Raw genomic sequence first — 12,557 nt, 5'->3', positions numbered from 1 at the left:
ACTACTTTTTTTTTTTTTTTTTTGGTAGTTTCTTCTATTTTTCTAGTGTTTTCTATTAGCTGTGTAAGTTGTTACCACTACCCAGAGCACCCCAGCCAGCATTTCTCTCAGTAATGCAGGCTCTGATGTCCAGTCCTGTGGATCTTACATATGCAGCCTCCATGCCTCAGCATTCTCCTGGCTGGAGCAGCCTCCCTCCTACTGCCAGCCAAGGAGCAGGGTGAAGGCAATAGCCTTAGGGGTACAGGCTTGTTTAAACTAAGCCCTCATTATCTGACAGAAAGAAGTGGGAGCATAAATTGAAGTCAAAGCTGTGACTGACTGTGCAAAAAAATCATATGACTGCAGCGTCCTCATGTGACTGATGCTTTTTTTGTTGTTATTCAATCAGACATTCCCAGTTGAAATGTCAGGTTTCGAAGGCATTCACAATTATTTTTTAAACCATGTGGGACATTAACTTTAATTTCATTCCTTTGTTCCCAGGTTGTTGATCCTAGAAGTGAAAAGTGACCTTCAAACACTGTGGTTCCGCACTGGGAGCCTGATCCAAAGTCTGCTGGGGAGAAAGGAGATTTGAATGCTCGTTCCCAAGAGGGTTTTGAGAACCTCCAGAGGAAAACTGCTGACAACAAATGCCTGTTAATTAAAACCAAAAATTTATCAGCCTAAAAACAATAAAGTTGGTTAGGATGGAGTTTTTTGCCATGTTATTTGATACATGAAATTGTTACATAAATTTTGAGTGACAGTCTCAATAAGAACCAGCTGGTAGAAATTATTAAACATGTTGTAAATAGACTTCAGAGGCACTGAGGATCAGGCCTGTGGTTAGAGGAATCCAAACCCACCAGGGCTGGGGTAATAACTAAAAGGTGGCTTTACTATGACACTCCAGTCCTTCATGTTCTTCCTCCTCTGCTCTTGGGCCTTAGATTACACATTCCTGCAGGGCTGACAAAGAAAATATTTGGGTCCACTTGTGCTGTGGCTGCGGCCAACATTCACAAAAAAAGAGGAGAGGAGAAGGGAAAAAAGAGCTAGGAGGAAGATAAGTGTAAAGGGAGTGAAAAGAAGAATAAAAGGCTAAGGAAATTATGATAAGTCAAGACTGAAGGGACCATCTGAAAACTGAGCTGACTTCTCCAAGTGTCCTAGCCATACCTTCCTGTGTCTGAAAATGAGTGTCTGAAACACTGAAGGGTTGCTTGAAACCGGTGGATCATCACCTTGATGATCTTAAATTACCTTTATAGCTTTTGTATTATTATTTTTGGTCTCTGAGAAACAGCTTTGCAATTTAAACAAGTGAATTGAATCAGGAAGTTATAAAGGAGAAAAGGTTTGAAATATGTCCTAAACATTCTCCCAGCAAAGAAACACACATTCAGGGAGATTTAGGGCTTCATCTGACAAAGAAGTGTGTGGGCAGGAAGTGCTTGGTACTTCACAGCTTTACCACCTCAGTTATTAAATCTCATTGAGGAGATACACATCTCTGCTACCTGAAGGGCTGTCAGATGACAGGGTGTGAACACATCATGTGTACCTGCATGTCTAGACTGACAGAGCTGGCATGCTCACACTGCTATCACACTGCCATCAATGCAACACAAATACAGGAATTGTTTATCGCTGCTGACAGAAACTTAAAAAAAAAAAGAAAAGTGCAAAGGAAAAAAAAAAGGAAAGGAAGAAAAAAAAGGGAGGATTGGAAGTATGAACTTGGCTTTTGGCCAAGAAAGCAAAGGAAAGCAAGACGATCTTGGTTTGGCAACCAGGTACATTTAGGTAAATGCTGTCTGCCATTACCAGTGATCTCTGAAGGGAACTGTGCTTAAGGCATGACAAATTCTCTTTCTGGGAAGAAATCATCTGTGCCTCACTTCACATGGGACAGTGGGCATCAGCTGATTGAACCAAACATGTGAACGAAGCTGCCTTAGCAGTCTGCAGTTCTTGTACCGGGAAGGAAAAAAAAGCTCCTGATCAGTTTCTAGTATCTCTATCTCAGTTATCTCAGTTTATCACTGAAAAATGAATTAACCCTTGCAACTTATGAAACAGGCTTTTAGTAATTCCAGTAATTTTTTGCCTTTGTAGTAGGTAAAGCCATACATTTTACTATTTTTTATGGGAAGGTGTTTCCTTGCAGTCATACATTCCTCCAAATTCCTGTGTTGGGGTTGGTCATAGAATCAAAGAATATTTTAGGTTGGAAAAGGCCTTTAAGATGCTTGAGTCCAACTCTTAACCCAGCACTGCCAAATCCACCACTAAACCATGTCCCTAAGAGACACATATACACATCTTTCAAATACCTCTAGGGATGGTGACTCCACCACTTCCTGGGCAGCCTGTTCCAATACTTGACAACCCATTCTGTGGAGAAATTTTTCCTAATATCCCATCTAAAATTGTTTCCAATCTAAAGAATTTTTCCAAGCTCGGCATTTGACCACAGCATAGGAACAAAGAATGATTACAGCATGACATAAGGCCCAGGGGTGACCTTATCTCTGTCTACAACTACCTGAAAGGAGGTTGTAGCAGGGGGTGATCAGTCTCTTCTTCCAGGTAAACCAACAGGATAAGAAGAAATGGCCTGAAGTTGCACTATGGAAGATGTAGAATTTTTTTTGTGATACAAATAAGTTTTGGCAAGATTTGCTTTTGAGGGAAGGCTTGAATGAGCCTGCCAGCTCTCTGCTTTTTTTGGTCCCTCCCTACAAATGCCAAACTCCCTGCTCAGTCATAGCTGTGTGTGTGACAGTGCCCCAAAATGCCTCATGAAAGCAGCTTGTGGGGAAGGTAGCGGAACCCAAGAAATCACCTGCAGCACTTTGACATCAGCTAATCCTCACAAGAGCTCAGCCTTGAGATACAGACCCATAGAGTGCCCTGGCCCACTCATCCTCACAGGTGGACTTGTCTTCCCTGCCCATGGGAGGGCTGATCTGTGCAGATGAGCAGCAGTTGAAGACAAAGCATGATAACAGGTACTGATCCTCCAGATTGCACCACACACCTTTTTTTTTAAAAAAGGTGTGCAAAGAAAGTAAGTTTATTAAACATCTCTGGTAGGTTTGTTGTGGTTTTTTTTAACTATGATGACAGTGCAAGGAGGAAGTGTAGCTACCCTGGCACTCCCAGTGCTCTGCTGTGGTAGCCCATGGTCTTCCAAAATCCCTGTAAGCTTCTGGCCTGTTCTCTGTGCACCTCAGCTGACCCACTTTCATTTTTTGAGCTGCTAGAGTTAACTTGCAATCTGGACATTGGTTTTACTCTGCTACTTTTCTCATATTGATTTAATGAATTGTTAATGATGTGGTTTATAGTCACCATGATTCGAGGCACAGACCTCTTCCAATCAGGAGAGCAGATAATTGCAGTGAAAGTGCATGATTATGGCTGCATGAGACCATATTTTTCATCATATTTTAATGAAATTGATTCAGGCTTCCCTGTTGCTCAGAGAAGTGTTAAAAGATCGATTTTGTATCATTCAGCTCAAGAGAGGTATCAAATTTTTGCTGAAAAGTTCTGTTTTCTCTAAAAACGTTAATTGATATTTTGGCTAGGAAGGAGAGAAAAAATTCTTTAAAAGAAGCAATCTAGAAACAATCAAACCAGCAAACTCCAGCCAAAAAAATGACCTATCAAAGAGAATACACTTAACATCTGCCATGGAGTTACTTTGGTGGGAGGACACTGAAGGAGAAGTAGTCTCACAGTCAGTCTCACAGTAGTCTCAGAGCTCCTTTAAAGCTTTTCTAAGAAACAAAGTAAACTGAATGTACTCAATTGCACCTTACTCCCTGTATATGTTATGTTTCACTTACTATGGGTGAGGGATAAGAGTTCACCACAGAAGCTCAGTTGTTTTATGGTCCAGTGAAATTGCCTTGACTGCTTAAGAAATAACCTCAGCACTTCCCTGAAATAGGAGTCAGAACTAATGAAAATGCTGGCAGCTGAACTTTAGCGTAACATACTCTTTAATGTGTTAACATCAAAAAAATGGGCAAAATGCTGCATTTTTGGACTGTGTTCCCACTGACTCATAGCAGTAATTCAGAGTGTAACCTCTTCCTTAGAGGCTAGAACAGCAGTGAATATACAGGCAATAGAGAGAGGAGAAAAAAGATGAATATGTTACAAAGCAACCAGCCTTCTGTCTAAATGCCCCATTTAGATACTAACATTTATGGCACAAAAGGGAGGCAAACTGAGCAAGTGGAGCTGTTGTGGTCCTAGTGATATGTTGCTGTCACCTTAGGACTTAAATCCACTTGGATCCCCCTTCTGTGGCTGAAAGCATCGAGGAGGACTCATTTGGAGGTCTGGAGGGAAATAGAAGGAAAAAGATCATACAGGGTTTGGTTTGAGTTGGGTTTTTCCAAGTTTGCCCGTTGCCATTTGCATTTGGTCATGGCTTGCCAGGGTCGTGGGTTAATCAGTGAGGCACAGGAGGAGCAGCCTGCCTGTGCCATAACTTACTTGCCCATTCCCACTCATCCATCACCACCTTGACTCGTCTTCAGCTGCTGCAGAGTAACAGGTGGCAGGGTCAGGCCCTGATGTTCTGCTGGCAGGGCAGGGGAGGACATCCAGCCTGGTAATGCCCCCAAATCAGTGTGGGTTACCGCCCTGCCCCACAGCTGGAGGGGCTCCTGCTTGCATAAACTTCAACAAGAGCTGCTGCTTGATTGGGACAAATGTGAGTTTTTAATGCTCTGTTCCCAAAAGCATTTACATAATAATCTTTAAAAGTTCTGATCATATGTGGGCAGGGAAATATGTTAAATATATAGGAGTTAGTCTTCTGAGTTCATCTTAAATGAACACCAATATCCTTTATTTATATTCTGTGTGATAGGAGCAGTAAATTTGCACTGATTCTGTTTTAAATCTGCGTTGGAATATGGTTATTTTATTTCAGCTTTCTTTGCCAATACTGGAAAATCTAACACGGCTTTATTATGTTACCGTGTGAGAACCAAAAAATTGATTTAATACAGCAGCCTACTTGCAATCCCTGGCTTAAGAGAAATACTGAGGGTAAAATCTGTCTAGCATGTGGACTGCACTGATCACCAGAACTATGAGCTCAGCTTGGGAAATACTATATAACATGATTAGAATCATTACAGAAAATGTGTGTGCATCATGCAATAGAAAAATCTGCTTCTTAGATCTATAATTTAAACGAAATATTATATAATTTATTTATTTATTATTATATAATTTAAATTTATAATTTAATTTGCCCAAAAAGAGCAAAATAGCTTAAATCTTTCCTCAGCCACGCTGCTTAATTGCAGCTGGTGGCTCAGAGCAGTGCTGTACCCAGTGGTCTGGGAGGAAGGGAAAGCTCTTTGGTGCCCAGCATAAGAGGCTTCACTGCAAATGGTTCACTCTGCAAATGGTTCGGTTCTGCTGCTTGTGGAAAGAAGCCGAACAGTTATTAAAAAAATTCTGATCCAATGTGTGGCAGTTGCCCTTCTTCTCAGTAAAGGCTATTATATCCAATCTGAATAGTCTGACTTTAGTGCTGTGCTGTGTCTGGCATCAAATTATAAATAATGGAATGGACCTGAAGAAAAGAAAGTAAAGAAATGAGAAGCCTAAGTGAAGAGGAGGAAAATGGATTGTACATTCAGACCTCTATAAATTCACATTGATTTTTCATGCTGCAGTTGTGGTGAGAGGTATTTGGATGAAGGCAAAAAATAAGTTTTTATGAATTAAGAACAAAATGATGAAATGAAAATAGATATTATTTGATCTCTTAGTTACTAATTGTTACATTTCAGAGTACCTAGTTCTTCTATTATTACACAATACAAAAGGACTTTTGGCAAGAAAATCTAGTTATTGAATGATGCGTTATAGAACAAAAAATAAAAACAAGAAGCATCAGTGTTTGCTAAGATATAGAGGCCAAGGAAACTCAAGTTATAAATTCTTCACTGAGCAATTTTTTTATCAGTTCAACTTCTGTGGATGTTCTAGTAACAAATAAAAACTACATCAGATGGGTGCTGAGAGAACATGAATTAATTACTAATACCTTTCCATATATTTTAATTTTATTCAAATCAAGAAGAAATCGAGAAATTTAGACAAGACACTGACGAAAGTAAAGAAATGTAGTATATAACCCAAATGGCTATATTTGTTTTATTTAGAATATAATGGGAGGTCAGAGCTTCTGTACCTTTCCAGGCTGTTTATTTGTCTAGAATGAAATTCAAAAGTCTGAAACCGGGAGCAAATGAGGAAGCTGTTTACCTGTTTTGGCAGCCAAATTACTGGATTTCACCCAGATACACATTTATATTCTCTTCCTCTTCTGGGACCTTATACTTTTATTTTGAACAGACAAATGTTTATATTTTTAGGCATAAATAATCTTCCGAGTGGTAAAACTCAGCTGAAGGTCACCAGTGAGTGAAAATGAGGAAATGAACTTCACAGTGAGAAAGCCATTGGATGTCACTGTGGTGGTGTTGTCACTTGGCAGTGGGGTGAGAAGTGGCCTTGGCAGTGCTGGGTTAATGGGACCCAATGATCTTAAAGGTCTTTTCCATCTGAATCTATGGTTCTGCAAGTAAAGAGCATTGCTGAGGCACCAGGCTGGACTACTGTCAGCAGCAGCCACTTTTAGATCAGTATTTTGCATGGATATGGTTTTCACCAATACCTCAGAAGAAATCCAGCTCTGGATTCTGGTAGATGTCTTTACCTGAAAAGACATCTCAAAATTTTCCTGTTAAACTGCAGCTGAACTATCAGAACAGTGAGATCAGTTCGTTTGCTTTAATTTTTTGCTTGCGTCTTAACACTTAGCACAAGAGTGAGTTACAACGCAAATCTCCCTGTCTACCTGGAGCATGGTGGAAAGCTTCAGAGTAAATGCTCAGGGCCATGTGGCTGAGGACAGAAGGGGGAGAGAATTTTCAGAAAAAATGTTAAAAACAACACTTCTGTCTGAGGCTGCTTTGCACAAAGTCTGCCAGACAATGGTTGTTCATCTTCTTCTTCTCAGCCATGCAAACAGAGAGGGAAAGCACAATGAGGTGGAGTGTTCCAAACATCTGCAGCTGTGTAGAAGATGCATGAATATGAATGAGGAGACTCCTTCACCACTCTAGTCTTTGGGTAAAAAAGTTATTAATAATTCTACAAGTGAAGCAGGAAAATCAAGTGAAGGGAGGGTTAGTAACACTTTAAGCAAAATGAGCTCTGCAATTATAACAATATGTAAAATACCATGCAGCTGTATCTGTAATTAGCAATAACCACCCTCAGTGCTCTGCCCACTGTGCTGAGGAATGGCAGTGTATTGCTGACCCCATCCATTCCCCCAGCACCCCTAATGCTCTGTTAAGGACATGTGCTTGCAGTGATGGAACACGTTTGAAGGCAACTTCGATTTATTTCCTCAGTTCATATGAAATGGGAATATTCTGAAAGAAAGTGACTGAAGGTGACATTTTGTTTAGCAGCCCACCAGAACATCATAAACCAGCTCCCCTTCCCTCTGGATAAACCAGCATGGTCTTCCCAGGAGCTAATACAGTCCCTGCCTGGGATTGTTATAACACTGACACCTCCCCCTTTGTTTAAGCAGCTAAAATGTTTCTGGCTATCTAAATTCTGTAGAAAAATGTGTGAAGATCACAGTGTTTAATTAAGAATTGTGTGCCAGGTCTTCAAGGCTTTTAGAACTACAGCAACTTCAAATAGAAATTAAGGAGAAAACTGCATTATGAAATTTTTGAAGTCAAATGTAGCAGGGCTTAAGGACATTATTTGAGTGTGCTGAAAGGCACAGGGAGGACATTTATGCTGTTCCATAGTGACATGCTTTGGATTTCAGGTGACATTTGTTGGAAAGCTTCAACACGGTCTGTTCATACAGATAGAAGTCCAAAGCTCCAGAAAATACAATCTCCTTGAAGTTTTTGCTCACATTACAGAACCTGAGTCTTCATCACAGCTCTGTACTGAAAGCAGAGGGATGTGCAAACTCTGTCTTTTATTGATCTACAACATGTTTTATAGTTTTCATTCCTATGGTATTTGTATGCTTTGCGTGTGTTTTCAATTCCGCAGAACTCTCTCTCACAATGCATTTGCAATGGATACTATTTTTAAATTGGGGGAAAAAAAAGTTTCAGGTTATTTACAAAAGAGGAAAGGTGATTTCTACCAAGTCACCCAGAGCTTTGAGATGACTTTCGTTAAAACAAGCATCCATGATACACAAGAAAGGCTTTGGCTCTTAAGAGCTGCTTCTGGTTAGAATGTAAATGAGAACTATTCATTATTTAAATAAGAACAAATATAGACTAAAACAAAGCAGGCAATTTAAAAGAGGGTCCATCCCTAGTCATTGCATTCTTGTTGGGTGGGTTCTTTTGCCACGCCTCGGTGTAGGGCCGTTTCAGAGGCTGTATGGGTCTGTTTCCCATTAGTGACCTTTGGTTAAGTTCCTTTCTGAATCCCAGCTCCTTTGCTGTTTAAGTCAGTCCTTTAATGCTTTTGCAGAAGATTGTGTACAGAAGGTTGATGGACACAATTTTTTGGCTAATAATAATTTACAGAGATAGTGCTGAGAGCAGGCAGATACATCTTCAAGATATACCACAATCTTTAGTGAGAGCTTTTAAGTTCAGTTAAAAAATCACTGGCTGGGGGGATTATAATGGACAATTTAGGCAACCAGAAGGGTATTTAGTTCTATTTCTTATGTACTTGCAAACCATTAAAAAGAAGCAGTTTTGTCCAGGATATGTTACCTTTCATTTACCTTTAAAGTCTCCCAATAAGCATATATTAATTTAAATTCTAACAGCCCACAGCAGGTTTTCAAATTGAATAGGGTGAGAAATTTTAAAAGGTCATAGGAATAAGGACAAAAATTATCTGGTTAGCTAAAAGGATTCCTTTGATGTTTTTATCTTCCCAAGTTTCACTGCAATTAAGAACTGGCAAAACGAACTTGCTAATAGAACCACTTAGTGTTGGAACCACAGCAGTGTTTAGCAGGCATAATCAGCTATCACTGCTTTGTACTAAGCATTTCATGACCATGTAATGACCATCCAGGCAGCCAAGCACCAGCACTGCAGGTTCTGCAGTATGACCTTGGCTCAGCCAGCCTTCCCCCATGCCAGCTTTGGTGCCCTGGACAACGCAACCCGACTTAGTACTTGCCTATTACCTATATAATTCATTAATTGTAAGCAAAGAGTGCTCTCGTGTTAACCCAAGCTCTTCAGGTAGCCATAGGGTCAGCAGGTACTCTTTGGTGGCTTTCAATTTGGCCAATTCCAATAACAACACTTGGGGGGGAGGGAGAATGTGGCAGCAGAGAATGAGAACAGGCAGCACAGTTACACCTCTTTTTGTATGATTAGGGCAATGCTTTGATGATCCAGGACACAGAGTGTCATTGTGACTGAATGAATCCAGACAGTAAGAGATGTTTTTCCCTCACACACAGCAGACTGAAGAAGCCCCAAAAGCCACTGACTGCCTCTGTTCAAACTGGAGAGAGTTGTCCATGCATCAGCCTACGGAGCCTCCTTTATTCCGCAGGGCAACCACAGCCCTCTGAAAAGGATCCAAAACATTCAAGGTGACCCAAGTCTGAGCAAGAATATTTAGACTCACCAGTAAACTGAAGCTCAGGCAGACTCCAGAGGATGGCTCTCATGGGCTTTTCACAGGAAACACCACTAAACAGTAATCACAAGTCCCCTAACTTGATGTCACTATCACACTCTCCTGTACCTTATGGAGTGAGTTTTGTTAGATTTAAGATTAGAAGAGGAATGAATATGCAAATTTCCTCAGCTGAACTGAGCCAGCAGTTTCTTCAAAATAATCAGGATATGTGAAATGTCTTGAAAAATTTCACATACTTTGGCAGAAATGCCATTCTTTGCCAAATGAAAGAGCAAAGAAAATTAATATACTGTGTCATATGACAGGATAAAAGGTTAGTGATAACACTAGTGGGTTAGTGCACAATTATTTCTAGAAACTGGTCAGAAGGCAAAAAAAGTAGTAGCAATTGTTTTATTTTATCAGATTGTTATTTCCAGTTTCATTTAAGAGAAAGATCATTCATGGTTTCTGTTTCATTGTAGAAGCTCTTCTGCAATGATCCTGTTTTCCTCGTAAGTTCTGGGAGGCTGGAAGGTTCTACAATGGCAGGATCCTAGGAATCCTGAGAGCAGAGACTTGAGGTCCATCTGCAAAGTTCTTGGATCATGGATAATTTCACTGATTTCCATTAAGTATGAAACTGACAGCAAGCTGGCAGTTCCCAGGGTGGAGTTACAACCTTTGGTTCTTTTACATCTGAACTGACATAGCTCCTTGTTCCTAGGTTAACTTCATGTTTGAACATGTAAGAATCTTGCTTTAATACTTGAAACAAGATGGTTTTGAGCCACAGAATGTGTGTATGAAACCTAGTTTCCTATAGTTTGGTGCCCTTTGTCCTCTTTAATACTTCAATGAGGCAAAAATCTGGTAAACTACTCTAGATACCAGATTTCCATGGGTGCTGATCGGCCAGCCAGTTGCTAACAGTATTCATAGCAGCTGAGTTTAGCCTGCTTTTTCTTCCTTGCCAATTCTTACTATAGCTATGAGAATACGGTCATCTTTGAAAATGAATTTCCTGAAAATTGGCTATGGGGTTAAAAAAAAATGACTGGTGCAGGAGGAACCACAGACAGATGACCAGACAGTATAATCAAAACCATGTAATTTTTTTAGGAAACCTGCTAAAATTGAGTAATTTGGATATTAACCAGAAAGCATAATGAATTGGACCTCAGCAGCTTTCTGGCTCCTGTGAACTATGTCAGATACTAAAATTGGTATTTGGGAGTCCTGCTTTCATGGGGAATTTTTTAGATGGATGACAGCCAGCACCACAACCCTGGGGCGTCTTCTCTAGAGATGAATCCACACTGAGGGTCTGGGAGAGCAGAGCAGAGCATGGAAGATGCAAAGTGTGCACTGGGGCTTTGTGGCTTCTGAGTCCCCTGGCTGACCTCCAGGGCCGCGTGAATCATCACAGGCCCAGCATCAGAGGTGGGACTGCTGTAAAATGCAATTTATTTCCTCTTCCTGTATGCCAAGTACTGCAATATATACAAACTCCTAAGTAAATCATTTCAGACGCACAACTATAAATTTCAGTCGCACACACTCTAAGAGATTTTTTAAAACAACAACAACAAAAAATCACATATTGTTCTCATGCACTCTTTAGTTACTTTATAGGACTCCCTCTGTTCGTGACTGTTTCTGTTATTGTTGGAAGAATAAACCTTCTCAAAATAGATCATCGTAAGGATGAAATCTGTCCAGTGACCACTTAAGTAAAGTTTGCTGCCAGAACCAGTTTATTTCAGCTGTGATCACGAAGAGTCTTGTGTGCATTTATTTGTTTGTTCTTCAATACTGTCTGTAATATTGAGACTCTCTGCTAGTATCTTTAATGTTATCCAGTGTTTTTCCAAAATGAAGTAGGTAAATACATACGAAAAGGTCAGAGAGAAATCCTTGTTTTTTTCAACACAGACAGGACAGCCTTATATGTCACCAGCTGTCCAGCATACCTTGGTTACCTCAGTATGGGCCTATTATTGGCAACTGTACGTATTTCCTTCTGCAAGAACGAACTCAGATTGCTTGTGTTACTTGTATAATGTGTGCTCTTTGATATGTGCTGGTCTGAAGTTGTGCTATGAAAAGAAGGATGGGTTTGTGTTTCAGCCTTGTCACCCAAAGTTAGGACGTCTGGGTTTTTCCCCTGACAGTATCATGGATTTCAGCAAACTTGCCTGCGTATTTTGTGCCCTTTTTCCCCCTGCTTTTTCTCATCTTCTGTACAGCAATGCTCAGAAGGCAAAATAGGAGAAAGTTAATTTGACTGTTATTGGACACAAACAATTAAGGAACTGTTTGCAGATGGACTACAGTCATTCCTGTGGAGGCCCAGAGGTGTCTCCTCCTTCCCTGGGTTGTATACCTGATGGATGACAAAATGCTGGTGGTCCCCAGTGCACTAAAGGTGGGGGGGACTAGATCACAAGCCAGACAGGAAGGTACATAGCTGTATCAGTGTTCTTTAGGAGAAAAGAAACCTTTAGATGTGTTTCAGACAGGTGCCTGGAGAAATAGAAGCACACTTCTGTCAGGGTCAGGGAGGAGCTTTAGTACGCCTGAGTTTCTAGGTGTGCCACTCCTGAGCAGGACAGGCAGAGGCAGCTGTCTGGGAGGAACAGGCAGGAGGAGTTGACCAGTGGCTATAGAGCATGGTCAAAGGTTAAGTGGGTATCATTTTGCTAGAAATGCCATGTGATATGGAGTTTGAATATGTGAGTGATGGGCATGGATGGGACAGAACCTTGAAACAGCACCAGCTGGAGAGACAGGTCATGCTGGAGCTGTATCAGCACCCACTGTGATGTACAGTTCTGCTTGCATGCTCGGGCTGGCCTGGAGGTGTCTCAAATCATGAA

At 40.7% G+C, this 12,557-nt stretch overlaps 1 long non-coding RNA gene across 2 annotated transcripts; it reads left to right on the top strand.

Moving 5' to 3' along the window:
• Nucleotides 1–4,539: 4,539 nt before the first annotated feature.
• On the top strand, nucleotides 4,540–11,557 carry LOC138105696 (uncharacterized). Of its 2 annotated transcripts, none has more exons than XR_011148620.1 (3): nucleotides 4,540–4,720; nucleotides 9,515–9,756; nucleotides 10,164–11,557. It is a non-coding gene; the product is annotated as an uncharacterized lncRNA (long non-coding RNA). The 2 variants fall into 2 exon arrangements; XR_011148621.1 differs by lacking the exon at nucleotides 4,540–4,720 and adding an exon at nucleotides 7,078–7,164.
• The last annotated feature ends 1,000 nt before the right edge of the window (nucleotides 11,558–12,557 follow it).

Source organism: Aphelocoma coerulescens, chromosome 2 (assembly GCF_041296385.1).
Source record: "Aphelocoma coerulescens isolate FSJ_1873_10779 chromosome 2, UR_Acoe_1.0, whole genome shotgun sequence".
Taxonomy (NCBI): Eukaryota; Metazoa; Chordata; class Aves; order Passeriformes; family Corvidae; genus Aphelocoma; species Aphelocoma coerulescens.
Note: the sequence above shows the minus strand (reverse complement) of the source record. Positions and strands in the feature narration are given on the sequence as shown.